Here is a 20,591-nt window from a genome sequence, read left to right on the forward strand (position 1 = left end):
AATGTTGGAAAAACATATCTAAGGTCACATTGCTAGACACGTGTACAAATCTTTCTTCTGACCTCAGCATGAAAGTATTCTCACTACACTCTTTTGTGTATTGCCATTAGGATTCCTTTCTGACTCTATCTGCAAAGAGGCATTGTGGGAGTCTCTGTTCTGTGTTTAGCTAAACAATTCATTAATGGTATGAGCCTTTGTAGTGGATGCTGGAAATGTTTGTTAAACAAATAAACGAGTGCAGTTGAATTTTTGAAGAAAACAAACTCTGAGTCCAATTGACATTCTAGCTTACATAATTTTGATGTCTGTTTATCCTGAATTTAGATGCTCAATTCCTCTAGTAGTCTTGTGTGCTTCCATTCCTTGCTTTGATTATCCTGTGTGCTTCATGGGCCTCTGATTGGCTTGTTTGGGCTCATGTGCTTGCTGATTAGCCAATCATTGTCTGGAGAGGGAACTCAGTAATTCCATTGGTTATATTTGGATCACCTGACTTCCCTGAAACTGAAGAGATGGTCATATCTAAGGAAACCATGTCAACACGGACCACAGGAGCTGATGGAGAAGGAGAGGTTCCTTCCCAAGAAGTTAGAGCTGGGATGTCTTCATGGAAGCAAATAGATCCTAGAGAGGCAAAACAACTGGCATCCACCATGTGGGACCGCATCTCATTCAGCTTTAACATCCCATCTTCTCCCTGCTTGCCTGGCCAAGACTTCAGAAATCAGCCTCCCTGGGCCCAAAGAAGCATGGCAGCAAAGCTGGAATGCCATCCTCACCAACACAGGTGCCAGCCACAGGGACTTCTGTTCAGAAGCAGAGTAAGAAGACATAAAGAGATCATTTCTGATGGGGTTTCAAGCTTTATAAGATTTGCTTATGGTGTGTGTGTGTGAGAGAGAGGGGGGAGAGGGAGAGGGAGAGGGAAAGAGAGACGGGGGAGGGAGAAGGAGACGGAAAGGGAGAGGGAGAGGAGGATATGGTGACAGGTGGAACCCAAGGCCATCCCTTCCTGTTCTGGCACTATTCCTGGGCTTCCTCTGGGTCAAAGCTGAGGATTCCTAGCTTACCATGGAAACCAAGCAAAGAATTTTCACCTACCCTGGGCTTAAAGCCACAGCCCAACAGATGAACAAACCTGGACCAAGTTTTCTCAAGCCCTAATTGTGCCTTAGGAGGCATTGTGGCAGGCAATAGTAAACTGGGTGTGGTGCTGCTCACCTGTAACCCTAGCCCCTGGGAGACGGGAGCAGGAGGAGAGCCAGGTTCAGGCCAGCTTGAGCTGTAGAGCAACAGCTTTTGTCTAGAAGAGAAGAGAAGGAGTGGAAAGGGAGAGGAAATATGGAGAGGGAAGAAGAGAGGGAGCAAAGGAGAGAAGAAGGAGGGAGAGGAGGAGGAGGAAGAGGAAAAGGTTGAAGGAGATATCGGGGTAGATGTCTGAGCAATCAGCGGGGACTTGGGCGCATTCAACAACACAACGAGCCTGAGAATTTGATGAGATGATAGCAGCACAATCCCTTTTTGCTCCAGCGATGAATGATGTATCCAGCTGCTAGACGTGTATTTTTGTGACACACTGTTTTAAGAAAAATATTCAGCGGGGTGAAAGGTGCTTTGAGCTGAGGGTCTCAGCAGGCTGACCAGAACTGGAAGAGGTTCTAACCTCAGAATCAGCAATACAGTAATTTGGGGGAAGATAGCAATGGAAAACCATAGGGCAGCGCATAAAGACTCTTGACTGAGCCTAGTTAGCTTATGTCTCTGAAATTTTCCAGAAGATAAAACCAATAAGAGCACAAGGCACTAATATAATCAGAGGGGTGGGTATATAAAAATACTCCTAAGGGGTAAATGAGCATGATTACTAATAATAGTATGAAAAACTGGAAATTACTCAATTATTTCCTAATTACATCACAACGGAGGATTCAATCAATTACGATTCGTTCATTTATATGCTGTTATGTTGGCATCACTAATGAGACTGTGAAGAATTTGCAAGAAAATGGGGAATATTCTTGATCCGTGAAAAATGAGCCAGAGATACAAACAAATCATGAGCCGAGACTTATTCTGGGTTCCATGGTGTAGTTTAGAGTGTTCTCTTCCGCTCTCATGCATATAATAAAGAAGTCTCATCCTAGTGCTGATGAAATCCGTACCTCCCGTTCAAAAGAAGAGGAGAGGGACCCGCAGTTCCATTCCCCAGTGACAGCTGCTGCCAATATTTTCAGCACATTTCATTTATTTATGCGACATGTTTTAGACTTACGAAGGACACCATTTATAATTTACAAAAGGTGAAATCAAGATCATCAATGTACACACCGAATAATGAAGCAGAGAGACATATTAGAGACACATATGAGATTAAATGTCATTTGATCCCTATGGAATAAAGAAACAATGGTAGCCTCTTGGTACCTCCCGGGAAAGAATTGGATACAATGCATCATCTAAGTTTCAGAAATGAAAAAAAGAAAAAAGAAAAAAAAAAAAACTAAAGAAGGGGTAAGCTTTCAGAAATTTTAAAAAGTTTTCAGAATTTAAGAAACCCTTTTGTACAACTACTTAAACAAGTCTCCAAAATTGAAAACAATGGAGATCCTCTTGCGGAGGGACAGTATTGAGGTTTGAACTCATGGTCTTGTGCCCGCTAGGCATGCCTGCTGCCTACCCATTGGGTCATGCCTATAGCACTTTCTTCAAGATTTGTCAGCCTGAGTCTTGGATCTCAGCCTCCTGCATAGCTAGCTCCCGCCCGGTTTGACCAGCACTCTTGAAATTCATTGGCTCAGCCCTATTTTGAGAATGTCTCACTGCCATGTTGCTCTGTAACAATGTGCTCTCTACCATCCTAACTGTTATCTCCATGGGCTCCAGTAAGACTAAATAATTTGTACTGGTATATTAAGCAGCTTAACTCCCTCTTTGTTTTTATTACACCTACATGCATGAAAAGCGTTTTGGCATCAAATTCACGAATTGTTATCCAGTTCTTCAACAGAGGAGAAATGCTCTCCTGAATCTGTATTATTATGTCCTTTGGAATACCTACATTTTATACTTCTTTGAAATGTCATGAGGTATGTGTGCATAACGCACCTCTCTGTGCACGTAAAAATTATGTATCTATAAAGCACATTTACCTTAACTATGTGTGTATGCACCTGTACAGATATGTCTCAATCCACTGTAAGCTCACCATGAAGAAAGAGAACCAAACCATGGTCCAAAGACTATGTGTGCCGTTCATTATAGGATATGTCCTGGCCTCTGTGGTGGGGGGGACATGTACATCTTGGAATAAAAGAGACAGGGCATGTGTCCATCTTGCCCCAGTAAATGAATGCAACACGAAATAATTCAATAATACATCGTTTTCCCCTTCAAGTCTCCATAGGCTTTTATCAAAGATGGGTGTCTACACACACGTGTTGTTTTGGGAGCCAGGCAGAAGGGGCGGTGGACGTTGGTGGACGTTCTTCCCAGTGTGAATTTCTGGATAATAACGCAGCAGCACAACCAAACACAATGCACGTGTTCAGCTTTTGTTTGCATCGTGTGATACTACTGTCCTATTAGCACAAAGCAAGTTGTGCGGCCAGTGCCGAAGTCAAGGGATGTGTGTGGGGGATAAATCGTATCCATTACAGCATTGATTTGGATGTATAACACACCGCAGCGAGCGCACTGACTCGTTCCGACCAATAATTCAGCCAAGAAGGTCTTTCAGATTTATGTCTTGTATTTTATGACCTTTTGTAACCTATTTTGTTGCACTTTTTTTCGGCAGAAAGTAAATCATTGCGTACACAGAAGTGCCAAGAAAACAACAACAACAACAACAACAACGACAACAACAAAGAAGCAAGGTAATCTATCAAAATGCTAACCATGGTGGATGAAAGATGGCTTTCTACTTTCTTGTTTGTCCCTTTGATTTCCTAGGTTTTCTGAGATGAATGGGTGGTATTGTTTTATTTTCAAAGTCAGATAATAAACTTATGCAACTCTATTTTATTATTGTTGTTATTATTAGGAAGAGTCTGTGCAGGGAAACAGGCCAGAGAGAATAATATGTCAGAGAAAACTTACAGCAAGGTGTTGGTTCCCTTAATAGAGGGTCTGGATGCTTGGGACACAGCATTCAGCTAAGTAATTCTGATCTTGAACAATGATGCAACAGCACTGGTGGGCCGGATGAGAGTGATTTTGTGTAGCCAGATCCACTCATGAGAGGTGGAAGTCGAGGAGTCTGAGCGCATCTACCAGGAAGACAAACTCCATGCTTAACCACTGTATGGGGCCTGGCTTCCCCACATCCTTTCTACCTCATGGGGCAATTAGGCCTGGAGACAAAGGTGGGTTAAACCTACAGCCGGAGCAAAGAGACTCTTAGATGTGAGCTGAGTTGGTTTGTAGCAGTGCAACTCCTGTCAGATGTTTCCAGCAAACAGAGTACTCTTCTGCACTCCAGGCCCATTAGAGTAGCAGCTGGGCCAGGCGCCGATGGTTCATGCCTGTACTCCTAGCTACTTGGGAGGATCTGAGGATCAAAATTCAAAGCCAGCCCTGGCAGGAAAGCTTGGGAGATGTTTATCGCCAATGAACCACCAGAAAATCAGAAGTGGTACTGTGGCTCCGAGTGGTAGAGCACTAGCCTGGAGCTAAAGAACTCAGGGACAGCACCCAGGCTCCGAGTTCAAGCCCCACAACTGACCACCACCAACCAACAGCAACAAAATAACCACTTGGAATGTAGCAAGACACAAATCCTTGGGTTCTACTTCCAGTTTTCTGAGTGGTTTATTGGCGATAAGAATCTCACGGACTTTTGTGACCTGGCTGGCTTTGAACCTTGATCCTCAGATCTCAGCCTCCTGAGTAGTTAAGATTGCAGGTGTGAGCCACTGGTGCCCAGGTTTCTTGCAATTCTTCTGATGTGGAAGGCTTCATAATAGCTAGACAACCTAGGCAGCACTCTAGACCAACTAGACCAGACACTTGGGGTAGGACTCAGTTATCTATCTATCTATCTATCTATCTATCTATCTATCTATCTATCTATCTATCTATCTATCTTTGGTTAAAACTCCCAAGGTGTAGTCAGTCAGTGTTGAAGATGGCTGCTCTCAGAGAATGAATTTAATCTGTTTAACTACTGGATACTAAATTAGCTTATCGCCAACTACCACCTCTTTCTCCAGGGACTAAGAAGTTGAAGCCTCTTTAAGAGTGAGGCTCAAAACTTGGAATTCAATTCCTTTCCCGGATGTCAAGGAGATGAGACCCTTCCCTGAGGAGACGCAGAGGAAAAGTTTCCCCAGGGGACAAACCTGGGCATGTCCCCATCCCAGAGGGACACAGGCCAGGGTTGGATGCCATATGTATTGCCTGATGTCTTCACTGTTGTTCACTGCGGAAGAGCTAAATAACTTTCTGATCTTTACAGAAGGAGCTTAGGAGACAGGTCACGGGAGTTTTTTTTTTTTTTTTTGTGCCAGTCTTGGGGCTTAAACTCAGGTCGTGGGCATTAATTCCTGAGCTTTTGAGTGCAAGGCTAGTCTTCTACCACTCGAACCACAGCTCCACTTCCAGCTTTTTGTAGTTAGTTGGAGATAAGAGTCTCACAGACTTTCCTGTTTACTTGGTTTTGAATCATAGTCCTGAGTTCTCAGCCTCCAGAGTAGCTAGGATGACAGCTGTGAGCCCAGTTACAGGGGTGAACTGGGGTTGTTGAATGCTCTGAAGGCTGCAGATTCAGTTTCCAATCTAGAGGCTGGATGTTGCTTAATTTGGACTGAGGGACTAGTTACACCCGATTCAGCATGCCTTTCTTCTCGTCTGTGACCTTTGAGAAAACCTGGTCTAGCTCTGCGACTGGATGCTTCCCTATTTTTTTTTTTTTTAATCCATTCTGGTGATCAATTAGTGATTTCCTTATAGAAATATCTTGTGGGTAGCTAACTCACTCATAGTGAACCAAAACGAGTCATATGAGAGCTGTAGGGTTGACAGTGGTTAAGTTTTCTCAGCTTTACAGTGTGGCTGTCTTGTGGGGAAGGGAATGATACATGTGCCCGCAGAAATCAGCTCCCTGCCTGCCAGCAGCAGTTCCATCCATTATCTTACCTCTTACTAGCAAGGGTGGAAGGAAGTGCACTCTCTCTCTCCCTCTCTCTCTCCTTCTCCCCCCTCCCACCCAGGGTAGGTCCAGTGGAACACTGTCCCCACGGTCCGGATATCAGTATGAGGTATGGAGGACTGATGGATGGACGAGATTGATAGATGGTGTCTGTTCGTTTCCAAAGTAAGGATTAACGGGAGCCACAAGTTGGAACTTGACATGAGGCATTATATCTCCTTGTCTAGGATCGTGGTCATATATTTAAGCCTTCCAGCCCAGGAATCTTTCAAGGCCAATTGTACATCCTCGTCCTGTTTAGCTGAATCAGCTATCATTTCCCGAGAAGTGTGGACTGGCCAGGTTGATACCAACGTGAGAGAAAGCATGCTTGTATCTTTGTGTGTCTCTCTTGATTTGATTAGCTTCCTCTCCTCTCCTCTCCTCTCCTCCCCTCTCCTCTCTCCTCCCCTCTCCTCTCTCCTCCCCTCTCATCTTCTTCCCTTCCTGCATATTTGTTTCCTTTCTCCCTTTACCTTTCTCCTCTGAATTTGGCGCACTCATGAAGGGTGTCTGTGTCTCTGTATCTGTGTGTGAGACACAGGCTAGTCCCACCACACTTGTGAAGAGAAACACTTAATCAAAAAGGGAAAACAGTCCCCTTCCTTACCATACTAAAGAATGACAGCACCGGGGTCAGATCCTTTGTCTCCATGGACAAAGAAGGAGAAGTACAATGGCAAAGATTCATCGAAGGAAACAGATAAGCAGAGCTCCCCCTAGAACGGAGGAGGCTCCCCACTCTGGGAGGGCATTGCCTGGGGTGTGTTGTGTAGAAGTTAATAACGTGTCTCTAGGACATGACTCTCATGCTCATTGGACGGCTTGCAGGCCATCTAAGACCCAAGCTAGGGCTCCACATAGCCCGCACAATTTCTCCACATGTCCTTTACACCTGCCCCTCCTCCCCCCAACTCTGGGATCTAGAGATGCCCAAGTCTTCCGGGAGCAATGGGTCATGACAGGATGTCCAGGGACCTGCATGCGTGACTGCTCACCACCATGGTGATGCGATGTCTAGGGACCTGCCCCAGGGCTGCTCAAGGTCATGATGAAGGACGTAGAGCCTCTAGAGGAGGTGTGGGAGGGTGTCTTGGTCCTGATTTGCCCAGCCAGGCTCTTTTTCTGCTCTCACAGTTCCTTGAAACAGCTAATTTGTGTCCAACCCTCCTCCCTCTTTGTGCAAGACTAAAGACGTTACACCTCCGCCAGCAATGAGGTTTTGATGATGACCCCCAATTCTTTCCCTAAAGTTCTTTCAGAAGAGCCTACCGAGACTGTCCCCATTCTAGGATTTCCCAACAGCCCGAGATAAAAACACCTTGATCAAGCTTCCATGAAAACACACATCACGTCAATTAGCAGATATCGCCAGGGGCAGTCTCCTTGTTCAACATCTGCTCTTCACTTCCCACGGCACCCATGGAATACATTACAGGGTGCAGGTGCCCATGGGTTCTGTCGGTCTCCGAGATGCTGGGAGATTTCTGCTCAGCGTCCCTAGCTCTTCTAATGAGGCGGGTTAATACTCCATGCTAAAAGTACACGGCGGCACATTTTCCCTCCCTCTACTTTGGCAAAACCACCCAGGCTGTTTCGGGGCCCACGTGGCCTCTTATTTCACACTGAGCCAGTTCTGTAGGGAGGCCACAGAGGTAGGGGGGAGCTGTAGCTCGGGAAGTGGTAAATCCTTGTTCTACAGCCTCTATATTTTTGGAGAATGACCCTGACCTACTGACCTAAGCATCAACCTAGATCTTACCTTCTGGGCAACCTTTGGGGTCTCCAGTTCATTCTACCTAAAATGAGATAACCCAGTTGGAGCAGATGGAATAATCAATGCTTGAACTCAAGGCCTGGGCACTGTCCCTGAGCTGCTTTTGCTCAAGGCTAGCACTCTATCACTTGAGCCACAGTGCCATTTCTGGCTTTTTTTTTTTCTTTCTTTCTTTTTTTTAATTTAATTTTATTTTATTTGAGAACATACTGTACAGAGGGGTTACAATTACATGGGCAGGATAATGCATATATTTCTTACCAAGCATTGCAGCCTCCTCCTTTGTTTACCCTTCACCTCCCTTCCCAGCCTCCCCCCTCCCCCCCACCCAATCATACCCCCCCCACCCCCCACCGACATTGTAAAGCTGGTTGGCTTTTTTTTTTCTTATGGGGTACTGAGGATTTGAACCCAGGGCTTCATGCATGCTAGGCAAGTACTCTACCACTAAGCCATCTTCACAAGCCAAGAACTAGAAGGCTAATATAAGCCTTTGCATTTGCCTTCCTGCTTGGTGTGGGGGTCAGAAGGAACTGTGCATGGAGGAGACACAGGAGATACCTCCCTGCGTGCTGTCTGTGTCGACGGACTTATAAACAGAAGTTGTGTCATTGGTGCTCCAAGAGGAAGGATTTATTGGACTTTCCCCGTGACAGATGATGTATTCAGGTCGATTCCTAGGCTGGCCTAGGACCATCTAGGTTTCCATTGGATATCTGACCCGCAGCAACCTCCACCATCTTAAACCAAGAGCCGTGTACCTTCCCACCCCCTTCCTCATCTCCAGTCCTTGTTCCTCCGGCTTCCAGCCGACCAACACATGGAGGAAGAAGACAGTAGTATCATTTACCAGGCATTCTTAATTCCAAAGATAGACATTGACTTGCTAGCTTAGGGTTTTGCTGATATATATTTGGTGTGGGTGTGCTGGTCTTAGGGTTTGAACTTAGGGCCAGGGCACTGTCCCTGAACTTTTTCACTCATAGCTAGTATAATACCAATCGAGCAATAGCTGCACTTCCAGCGTGTGTGTGTGTGTGTGTGTGATTAATTGGAGATAAGAGTCTCATGGAGTTTCCTGCCAGGGTTGCCTTTGAACTATCATCCTTAGATCTTAGCCTTCTGAGTAGCTGGGATTACAGGTATGACCCACTGGTGCCCAGTTTGGGCTTTGTTGCTTTTTTTTTTTTTTATTGTAAAGCTACTATACAGAGGGTTACAGTTACATGAGTGAGGTTATGAGTACACTTCCTCTTGAACATTGTTACCCCCTCCATTGTTTTCCCCCTACCATCCCCTCCCTCCCTCCCTTGCTTTGTTGCTTTTGATGCTAATAAAAAAATTCTTTATGCCAGAAAGCTCAAACGTGTTTTTATCACGGTTGTGGGAATGGAGGGAGGAAGAGTGAGCAAATACAGTCATTATACTCAATGTATATGATGTAAAAATTAGCCCTAGCAGTTATGTCCTACTCATCCAAATTATAGCTTACATGTTAAAAAAAATTAGAAAACTCTTAAGGAAAAAACCACCACAAAACAACCACCATGTTTCATAGATGAGCCCTTGCTGGAATTACCTGGGACACTTCAAACTTGCAGCTCTCTGGATCTCCAGGTCCCTGAGCTGTTCACGCATCAGACCATAAAGAGTGGCCTGCATTGAAATAAGATTTCCAGTTTATTCTAATGCCACATGGTCTTCTTCTACGGCCTGTGGCAGCCACCAACGGTTAGTTACACGTGCCTTTTGAGCATGTGCAATGTGGTTAGTGCCACATATCAAAATGATAATATTTTGGATCTATTGGGTTAAATGAAACCTCATTTTAAAATTTATATCACCTGTCTCTTCTTACTTGCTTAATGCAGCTAGGAAGCTCCCATGATACATTAAAAAAAAAAAAAATTGAACCAGGTGGCTGTTAGAGAATCTGTAACTGGTAAGCCCTCGGAAAGCAATTCTGGAACATTCTCAGAGCAGGGTGGTGAGTGGGTGAAGAAAATCACTTTCAGAGAGGAAAAGAAGTCTGGTTGATGTAGACTGAGACAGTTGGCATGATGTCAAAGATGTGGGTTTTCTTTCTCAATGTCGTTTTATTTATTTGTTTATTTATCACTCTGAGATGGAATCTCAATGTAGTTTTGATTCACATTTTCCTGATGGCCAGAGCCATTTAATATTTATGTGAAGAAAAAGCGAAGAAAATTTTTTTTTCTAGTTTTTTTCTAGTTGTGGAGCTTGAACTCAGAGCCTGGGCACTGTCCCTGAGCTCTTCTGCTCAAGGCTAGCGCTCTATCCTGTTAAGCTACAGCTCCACTTATGACATAAGTGAAGAAAAGTGGGATGAAATGTGTACATGGGGTACTTGCTCTTTCATTTAAAACAGACTTTTTGTTAGTTCATATGAATTGAACAGAAGGACTTTACTATGATGTTTCTATACACACATGCACACACACACACATATCAGAAATTCTTAGATCCAAACTACCCCTTGCTATTACTCTTCCTTATCTCCCTATCCCCCTTTGAAATAACTTATAGCCAGGCACCGGTGGCTCATGCTTGTAATCCTAGCCACTCAGGCTGAGATCTGAGGATTGAGGTTCAAAGCCAGCCTGGGCAGAAAAGTCCCCATGAGATTCTTATCTCCAATTAACCATCAAAAAACTGGAAGTGGCGTTGTGGCTCAAATTGGTAGAGTGCTAGCTTTGAGCAAAAGACCTCAGGCCCTGAGTTAAAGCCTCACAACCAACAGCAAGGAAAAAAACCCTAAAAACAATTTACACAGAGATTCTATTACTGTCTTTCCTTTGTAGCTCTTTTATGAGCTGTATTAATTGTACAATGGGATTTTATTGTGATATTTCTGTACATGCATCTGAAGTATTTTGACCAAATTGCCCTTTGTTACTCTGTTTTTAATTCCCCTTTCAAGTGGTTTTTAATGAGTTTAATTATTCCATTTTCATGAAATATTTTGACCCATAATCAACTCCTGTCCATTTTTCTCCTTTCACCTTCCCCAATTCCTCTGGTTTTCTACCTTAAACAATCCCTCCTGTTTTTATACTTGTATCATTAAAAACATATATATATATATATAAAATTTTATTCTTATTATTCAACTGTTGTACAGAGGGGTTACCATTTCATAGTCAGATAATAAGTAATCTCTTCTACTCCAAGTCTCTTTCAATCTGTGGGCCAGCTCTTGATTCTGGATGTGTTTGGGATAGCCTCCAGTTCTGAGCCAGTTCTCCTGGGCTGCTTGTATGTATTCACAACCCTTACCCATAGCATGGATGCAGAACAGCAGCTTTGTCTGCATGCTGTCTTGCACAAAGAAACGAGTAAACCGCTTGTACAAAATCATATCCTTCCTCCCCTTACCTGACGGGGTTGTTGATGAGCCAAAAATGAGATAATATGCATGCTAATATTTTGCAAAATGCAAATGGAAGTTAACTATCTGCAACGCATTCCTGGCTGGCTGGGTGGGTGCCATATTTCAATCAAGCAACTTAGCTCAACCCCCCCTCCCCCAGCAGCGGCAGTATTCTTCTGCTCTTGGCACCGTCAGGTCTCTCCTTAGTGTGTTCTGGTGCTAAAAAGGCTCTCCTCGCTTTCAGCCGCTGACCTGGTGGTGGTGAGGGGGGGCGGGTGTCAGTCCTTTGTCGCTCTGAGTAGAGCAGAGGTTGGGACATGGAAGCTTGCTTCTTGTCGGAGCTTCGCAAATCTCCTTGAATCAAACAGACCCGTTCTGCCAGGGGGCTGAGTGGTGAACTGGGGGGGCAGGTGTGGGTGTGGGGCTCACCGGTGACTGAGCCACAGACAGGAGCAAGAACAAATGTCGGTGTGAGGACACCCCCCCCCCCCCCCCAATGAGTCAGGATCAGGCCCTGTCCAGAGATGTTGCCGGAAACTGATCCAACACTGGTGTTCCTTCTGTAGCCTTGACATACGATTCCAGTTCGTGTGAATTTAGTACATTGCAAGTTTTCTTTTCTTTTTCTTCTTCTTTTTTATCCCTTGGTAGCAACTCTGGTGAAGGAATGGATTGACCTTTAATTTATAATCCTCATGTCAAAGAGTTTAGCAGAGTTTAACCTATGTCGGCTGTGGTTCAAAACTGTCTGTTTTGCTCTGGAAAAAGGCAGGTTGTGTTTCCACTGTCAGCTTGAACGTGAAATAAGTTTGAAAAAAAAAATAAAAAGAAGCCAGCGGGAATAATAGGATCCATGGCAAAAGACACGTAAAGGGGGAAGACAGAGAAGGAAGAAAAGCACCCAGAAAGAAAAAAAGAAAAAAAGAAAACCTAAGATGGTGAGTGAAGTTCTGGAAAAAGGGGAGAGAGAGCTGCGGGATCTGGTAGAGTGTGTGGCTCTTGGTGCCATGAGGACCGGTGGTCTGCCTGGGAATGACAGCGTGGCTCCAGATGGGCCAGATTCTGGTTTGGGAAGAGACACCCCGGAAGGACAATCTCACCTCCAGGCTGCTGTTGTTACGTCTGTCTCAGAGATTCTGGTGTTATTTGCCCCAGATTCTGCTTCCCAGGATCACCTGATAAACGTTTTGACCTCTGACCTTCATCTTAGACTCTGATATCTGGCACTATTGAGTACCTCGTCCACAAGTGTATTAAGAAACGTGAATAACAAAGATGTCAGGCAGCGGTCAACCTATCCTGCTTGCTTGCCTACCTATATAGGCCGTGTCAGTGGGCAGAACCATCATCCTTCAGCTTTATCCGTGTCCCAATCCTTGGCAGCTGTGGTCCTATGACTCTATCTGGCCAAGGGGCATTAAGATTGGAGTTGAAATGAAGGTGGGTTTCAAGTAGGGCGACTGTCCTGGATTCTTCAAGCGGGCCCAATGGAGTCACCAGGATTGAGGCTGATGAGGAGCACTGGAGGGAGAGAAGGCAGCACAGAAGCAGGATTAGAGAGAGGCCGCAGGCTTTCAGCCAGGAAGGAGGAGCCACTAGCAAGGAAAGTGGTGGCTTCTGGGAGCTGAGCTATGCCAGGGATCAGATTCTTGGGAAGGCACATGGGTAGCGCTGCACCCACCTGGACCCACACTGGACTTGTAGGTGGTAAAAGGGCGAGAACGATTTTGTCTCATTTTAAGCTGTTGCTTCCGGAACAGGAAACTAGTACAACCGGTATGTTAGGGGTTAGATATAAAGTGTCATATAAAGTGTCCCAACCCCTTCTCCCCATACCCCTGGCTACTGCACACACCACAGCCTCCTCTACCCTCACCACAGGCCCAATGCAACAGGTCCTGTTGACCCTGGACCCAAACTCTGAGATCAGAAGTCAAAGGAAAGCTTTCCTTCTTTAAACTGCTTTAGGTCACACTCATAGGGACAAAAACAGAACAAAAAAATCCCCCCAAACAAACAAACCCAAACCCTAATATGTGGCATGCATACTTGCTAAAATAACAAGCAAAAAGGTAGGGCTGGAAGTATGGCTCAAGTAGTAGAGTACCAGCTGAGCAAGCAGGCCAAGCAAATGCGAACCCCTGAGTTCAAATTTCATTCCCATCCCCCCCAAATTGTTTGAAAGGAGAGGGATGAGGAAATGTAAAAGAAGGGGTGAGTTTTGCCAAAAAGGGGTGAGTTTTGCCAAAGTACATGTATGGAAATATTCACATGTATGGAAATACCACAATGAAACCTTTTGCCTCATTAATATATTCTAATGAAAAAGAAAAAAAAAACCAGAAGCATTAAGAATATACAAAGTAGAAAATGCAAACTTTCAAGTACAAAAGAATAAAAATTGATCAGCACAACAATTTACCCTTAAACCATAGGATTTGGGGGCATAAGAAAGATAGGGAAGAAATCAAGATACATTAAACAAATCAGAATATATTAAATATATTAATGTATATTATATTGATATATTAAAATAGATTAATGTCCAAATAGTTGTGCAAAGTTACCATTCAGGTGTTGGATAAGTAGCAAGCATTTCTTTTTTCTTTTTTCCTCTTCATTTGGCAAATATCTCTCTCAAGATGGCCTTTCTTCTTCTTTTCTCTCCAGCATCTTAACTGATGAAACTAAACTCTTGAAAACCACTACTTCAACTGTTAAAAATGGGAGACTTTCAGGTTTAATCCACCAGCGATACAGACTCTACAGGCCTAAGATTGAGGGCGGAAAGCTGAATTTTGGCCAGGCATGCCAGGAGATTCAGATTTGGTAGTTTGTAGGCTACATTCCCTGCAACATTGCCCTGCTGGAATGAATGGCAAAGCAATTTCCAGCTCAAGACTCCTTTGTGAAAACAACTGATGAATTGACCTCTCTCATAAAGAGGGAATTGGAGACCACCTCATTCATTTTCCTCCCTTCCTGGGAACTGTGTGAGTCCCTCCATTTCATAAATAAAAAAAATCTCAGTTGCAAGTCAGATATTTATTTCCTCTACATGATAGTGGAGTGCTTCCACTTTTTTTTTTTTTTTTTAAATCAAGCTTCCTCATGGTCCCTGTTGGAATGAGGCCTAAGAAAAGTGATTGCTCTCAGGGAGATTTTTATGATGTGATTTCAACTAACCAAGGAAAGAGGGAAATCCAATTAAATTCCAGGGAGGAATGTCAGAGGCTGATTGTAACACAGCCTGATTGTTTGAAGCAGATTCTTCTCCTAGAACAAGGACGCTGGGCAGAATTACCTCCTCAGAAGGCAGTGGGGTATAGGAAGAATGTCTCATGGAATGAGGTAGGGGGGATCTGGAAGAAGAGCATGATTTCCCAGAATACCCAAGATTCAGAAATTTCTTTGAAAATCATCCTGATGAAATACAGATTGTAAAAATCCTGCCTTTTCAGTCTGGAGAGATAATGGCTAAGGATGGAGTATGCGTAATTGTTTCAATTCACTGTAGTGAGGTGCTGGTGTAAAGCGACCTTGTGGGTAAAGGGGTAGAATTGCTGATTTAGAGACCCTGGAAATGAGAAGACATGGGCACAGTTGCTTCTTAGAAGTCGGGTCTAGGGAACTGATGTGTTGGTGGTTGATGGTTATATAAGCTCTCTAGAGGGTGAAATAAAAGCTGACTTACTGGCAAAAGGCAGTTGAATGTGAAGGACAGAAGGCAACCCCTAGAACAGCCAATATCCCTTTGGTGCCTTAAAGACAATATCCTTTTTGCTCTAGATCTTTGCATTTATAATAAAAAAGTGCATTTGTGAATCATGGTATTCACTGGGTATCTTCAAATAATATTATGATAAAAATGAGTGGGTCCCTTCTCAGTTCTTCCTATTCACAGTCTCCATCCTCAGGACCGTTGTATTTCTTCCAGGTTTGCATTCAATGCTTCAAGGTGACTGTTCCAGTAATGTTTATGGTATGGGAACACTGGGCATCTTCAAGGACCCATTGGGTGCTGTATGGATCCACAGATCAGGGATCTTACAAAGCAAGGACTCTATGCTGAAGATGAAATTTTGATGTTTATGCTCAATAAAAATTTTTCTTTGGTGAGGTAAGGTCATATGCAGGCATAAGAAGAGTGAGTATAACAACAGAATGACTGGCACGAATCAAGAGAACCTGGTTAAATACTTTACACAGGTGAATATTTTTAAGTGTCTAAGGACCGTAGAAAGTATTGTCCTGCATACATGTGTGTGCATACCCCCCCTCTCTATATGACTCTGTGCATATAATCTATCTGTATGTAGATATGAGATTAGAGGCACAGAAGAACTAAATGAGGACCCTGGATCATTCTGATAGATTATGGTGAGAGAGATCTCAGCCCAGAATTTCAACCTCAGAACCAATGTTTTCACTCTTGTTTTTGTTTTGTAAAACTTCATTGTAAAGGTGGTGTATGGTCAGGTTACAGTTACATAAGTCAGGCAATGAGTACATTCTTTTCTGAGCAGTGTCACCCTCTTCCCTCATTTTCTCCCAGTTTCCCCCTCCCCCAGTATCTCTCCCCCTCCAAGTTGTACAGTTCATTTCCAACATAGTATCTAGTGAGTATCACTGCTGAATTGGTTTATCCTTTGTCCCACTATTTTTGTGCTTACTCCTTCCCCTTCGGTTTTTTTTTTTTTTAAACCATTCTTCTCTGGAAAAAAATATAAAAAAAGAGAGAAACAAAAGTCTGCATTGGAGACTTGTAGGCATTGAGGTTATAGTTATACAATTAGAGGTCTGAGGAATCTTGTTCTAGACTGTAGGTCTTCAGGTTCCAAACTACTGAGCCTTTCCAAGATGGAGCCTCATTCTGAGTGCCCGGGGCTCTGAATTCCTTGACCTCGGAAAAACTTTTGAAGACGCTAAAGCAATTAAAAAGATCAAGTCCAGTTGGCCACCTCTCCCCGGGTGTACTTAAGTAAGCTGCAGAGAAGGCCAGGCCATTTATTTTCAGGAACAGCCTAATGATCACCCAGCAAGTCTGGTTACGGATGCGGTTCATCAGGCAACCTGGATATACTAGTGTGAAAAGCTCTCAGTCCGTTTCGGGCTGATGGATTGCCTGAGTTATTAATACGGAAAAGGAGGGAGATTTACTTTCGGTAGTGGAATTAAGGTGCTCCAGTGCACCCTGGACTAGTTGTTTTAAAATAACAGGGGACCAAGTTTCTGTTGGAAAAGGACTTAATTTTTATTGAAAACCTACCACCTTCAAATGGTCGGGAAGTTGAAGAACTATAAAACTGTCAAACAGCCCCATTATTAAAAGCTTTATTTGACAAATCTTCTACTGCTGGGGTAGCTTGTGCGTTTTTTTTTTTTTTTTTCCTTTTCTTTTCTTCTCTTTTCCCTTCCTTCCTTGCAAGAAATAAAACCATTCATTTATGCAGACTGCTGACAAGGAATAGAAACGGAGGGACTTCTAAACAGGATTGGAGCTACCCTGACCCCTTCCCACCATTTAAGGGAAGCCAAAACCATTCATAAATTTTTGGGCTGCTTTGACCCAAGAGTGGCTCACAATTTCTCCTCTCCTGGGGTTGGAGGTGAGGAATATGTCCTCATTTCTGCAAGTCTCTGTGTTAGTGAGAATTTAAGGGCCTAACGGCAAGCCTCGCTACCACATTCTTCCTGTCTACGTTGGTTTTTCTGTTGCCCTATAATAAATGGCCTACAGCTCTAGAGACTTCTATTTATTATCTCACAGTGTGTGAGGATCAGGGAGAGGGTCCAGGGACAAGTTCCCAGGGATGATTTCATTGTTAACGAACAATTTTCCTTTTGGTTTAGGATCTCTTAAGGCTGGAGTCACAGCACCAGCTGTGGGTTTCATCCAAGCTGCCTGAGGCTGTCCATGGTCTCATTCTATACACCTTCTTGATTTCTGGTCTTGTTGGGTTGGAAGAATGGAAGCAGAGGAAAACATGCTGTGGGCTCAACTACTCTGCTCAGAGGACAATGGTTGGGAAAGTTGGAGACACAGCTGGCCTGTGTGGCTGAGGACAGTAGCCATGGCTGGAAAAGGGACTTTGACTTTCACCCCTAAGGACTCTGTGACTTGAACTTCCCCAGCAACCTCATGTGAGTGCAATCACACAGTCTTCGTGTGATTCCTTTTGAGACTGGCTCCACAAGGGTGGAACTTTGAGATTTCCTCTATATTGTAGCATGTGTCAAGATGACCTTCGTTTTCTAAGGCTGAGTAACTTTCCGTCGTAAATCCATACAACATTCTGTCTACTTATTCATTTGTCCGTGGATGACAGTTGGGTTGTTCCCACCTTCTTCGTCACAAGCAATACTCAGACGGACACGAATTAATGACGGTACTTCGTTGGCTCAAGTATAAATACAAACATATGTGAACGTTCCAGTTCAAGATACGTATAAATCTAAAATGGTTACGTGCATCACGTACTACGATAAAGCAGACTGCTACAGAAAAAAAGAACTGAGTATGAAATATGGCTATTTGATGTTGAATAATCGTGAGGAACCTCCCTATGGTTTCCAACACTGTTTTATATACCTACCCATCCCGTACAATGGTTTTAATTGCTCCGTATCCTTGCCAACGCTTTTTATTTTTGAAATAGCAATGCTAAGGCATGCAAAGTCTTCTCTGACTGCAGTTTTGATTTGCATTTCCCTCGTGCTCAGTCACGCGGAGTGGACTTTCATGTGGGTCTTTACATTTCTATAAGGAACCTAGGTATTCTTGACAACCATCCCCATGGCTTTAACCGTGGCGTCTCAGGCAGCGCCCTAGTAGAGATGATTTTAGGCAGTGAGAGTCCCCCCTCCCCATTCCAAGTACCCCCAAAGTCCAGAAGTGTAGGGGAAGCTGTTTAATGTCTACATGAAGCAATCCCCAGATGTTCGAGTGTCTGAAAGCTCCCTGGTATCAACTCTGCTCATTTATCTTGCTTATCAAGTAATATCCCGCCTACAAAGTCTGCTGAGGAAAAAGCAGGACCAGCTGCCGTCTCTTTAATATTTAGAAATGTGCCTTAATAATTCCTGGTCGTTCCTGTACTGGATTATCTGCGCTCCTGGTCTCCAGGTTTCTGGGAATTCAGTGGCATGGTGTCTGATCTGTGAGCTTGTCAGAAACAGGCGCGAGGACAATCAAATGTTCATCTATTCGCATCTGGTGTTCTGCGGGGAGCAGCGTTTAGACCCCGACCGTGTTTAACTGTATAAATGGTCTCTATCTATCATCTAAATCAGAGCTGCTTAAGTGTTTGAGCAAACTGTGCTGGGGAGAGCGAGCCCCATTTGGTGGACATTGGGGAGGGGGTCAGTCTGCCTCACCCTCTTTTTAGAATTCCTCCTACAGTGTGCGGAAGTCCTTTCTTGGGCTGATGGCTGGTGGAGGTTCGGCTTTTCATCATGGCACCGTGCTGTCGGTGTGTATTTGTGTCTCTGCCTACGTGCATGGGTACGGTGTGTGTGGTCTCTGGGCCCTGGTTGCTTCTCTCCGGTGTATTTCCATGTGTGTCACCCATGGTTTCTGGATGGTCTCTTGCCATGGGTCGTCCAGGGCAGTGGAGGTCATCTCTGTGTACTTGTTTGTGTGTGCCTCTGATGGGCTGCTTGTGGGTCTGTCTTTGGTTTGTGGGTTTATTGTGTGTCTCTGTGCATGCACGAATACATGTGCAATTCCTGAGTGTTTCCCCTTTCACACCACTCTCTCTCTCTCTCCTGTGTATGGATGCAGGCCATCGTTTTCAGGGTGGAGGAGCCTGGGCTCCTATCCTGGTGATGAGTTGTAGGTGTGGCTCACCCAGGGCTCTGTGTAAGCCATGTGCCCCTTGAGCCTGGGGTGGGGTGGGGGCAGGATTATCTCGGTGGGAACCAACATCTCCTGGCTTTCGGCTGCTAACCCATCCTGTACACAAGCACCCTCCCCATGGCCAAGTTCACGGTCCCCATAAAGGATGACACTAGGAAGAGGGTGGGATTCCAACCAGTCTATGGGCTGCCAGCTCCAGCTGGGTCCACTCCACACTTTCCTCCTCTCCAGCAAGGCACAGCTCTGTTGGCCCTGTGGAGCAAATGCCTGCCTTTTTAAACCGGCTGGGCCATTTGCGGTGCCCTGGTTTTACCCCCTGAGCTTAGCCTGGATGGCTCAGTCTAGCTTCATTCTGCTATCAGGAGATAAGAGGAGGGTTGATGGTTTTAGGCATTCTTTTTTTTTTTTTTTTGGGTCCGGTCGTGGGGCCTGAACTCTAGGCCTGGGCGCTGTCCCTCAGCTCTTCAGCTCAAGGCTAGCACTCTACCACTTGAGCCACAGCGCCACTTCCGGCTTTTTTTTCTTATGTGGTGCTGAGGAATCGAACCCAGGACCTTGAGCATGCAAGGCAAGTGCTCTACCACTGAGCCACCACCATCATCAACCCAAACTTAGATTTCTAGGGCCAGGAGATCTGCATACCTGAACTCTTCCAATCTAAAGTTTAACCACACACACGATCTACTGTCCTGACTGAGCAGCCACAATGCATCAGACACGAAGCCAAGTCCTTTACAACCAATTCACCTATGAATATTCAGCACCATCTCAGAATGGAGATGGGAGTCCTGCCTCCATTTAACAAGCAGGGAAATGGATATCAAGAGATAGTCAGTCACTAATTAGCCCGATGTCTCTCAGTGGTCGAGGAAAACACAACATCTTGGATGAAGAACCATGTTCTGACTCTGTTATAGTGTGGATCTAGCCAGGCTCTCTAGCTGTAGAAGTTCTGTCTTTAGTATTTATTTATTCATTCATTTATTTATTTTGGTGATAGCAGGGTTTGAATTCAGGGCCTTGCACTTGCTCAGTTCAAGGACTCTGCCATGTGATTTCCATGTCCACTTTTCTTCTTCTTTTTTTCTCTTTTGCTTTTTAGGTTACTTTTAAAGACAGTGTCTGTGACTTTTCTTTTTTTTTGCCATAGCCAACTTGGACTATCATCCTCATACCCACAGCCTCTTGCATTGCTAGAACCATCTTGCTTACTGATTGACATGGGGTTTCACTAACTTGTTTTTTTGGGGGGGGGCTTGGGCTATCCTCAACACCCTGTCTTTTATTTTTCCTCCTGAATCCTTATGACCATGTGACACTATGGTCATATCTTATTTGTGTTCTATCCCTTTGCCCGCAGCGGTGTAAGGCTTAT

This window comes from Dipodomys spectabilis, unplaced genomic scaffold (genome assembly GCF_019054845.1).
Source record: "Dipodomys spectabilis isolate Male_0828 unplaced genomic scaffold, ASM1905484v1 ptg000231l, whole genome shotgun sequence".
NCBI lineage: Eukaryota > Metazoa > Chordata > Mammalia > Rodentia > Heteromyidae > Dipodomys > Dipodomys spectabilis.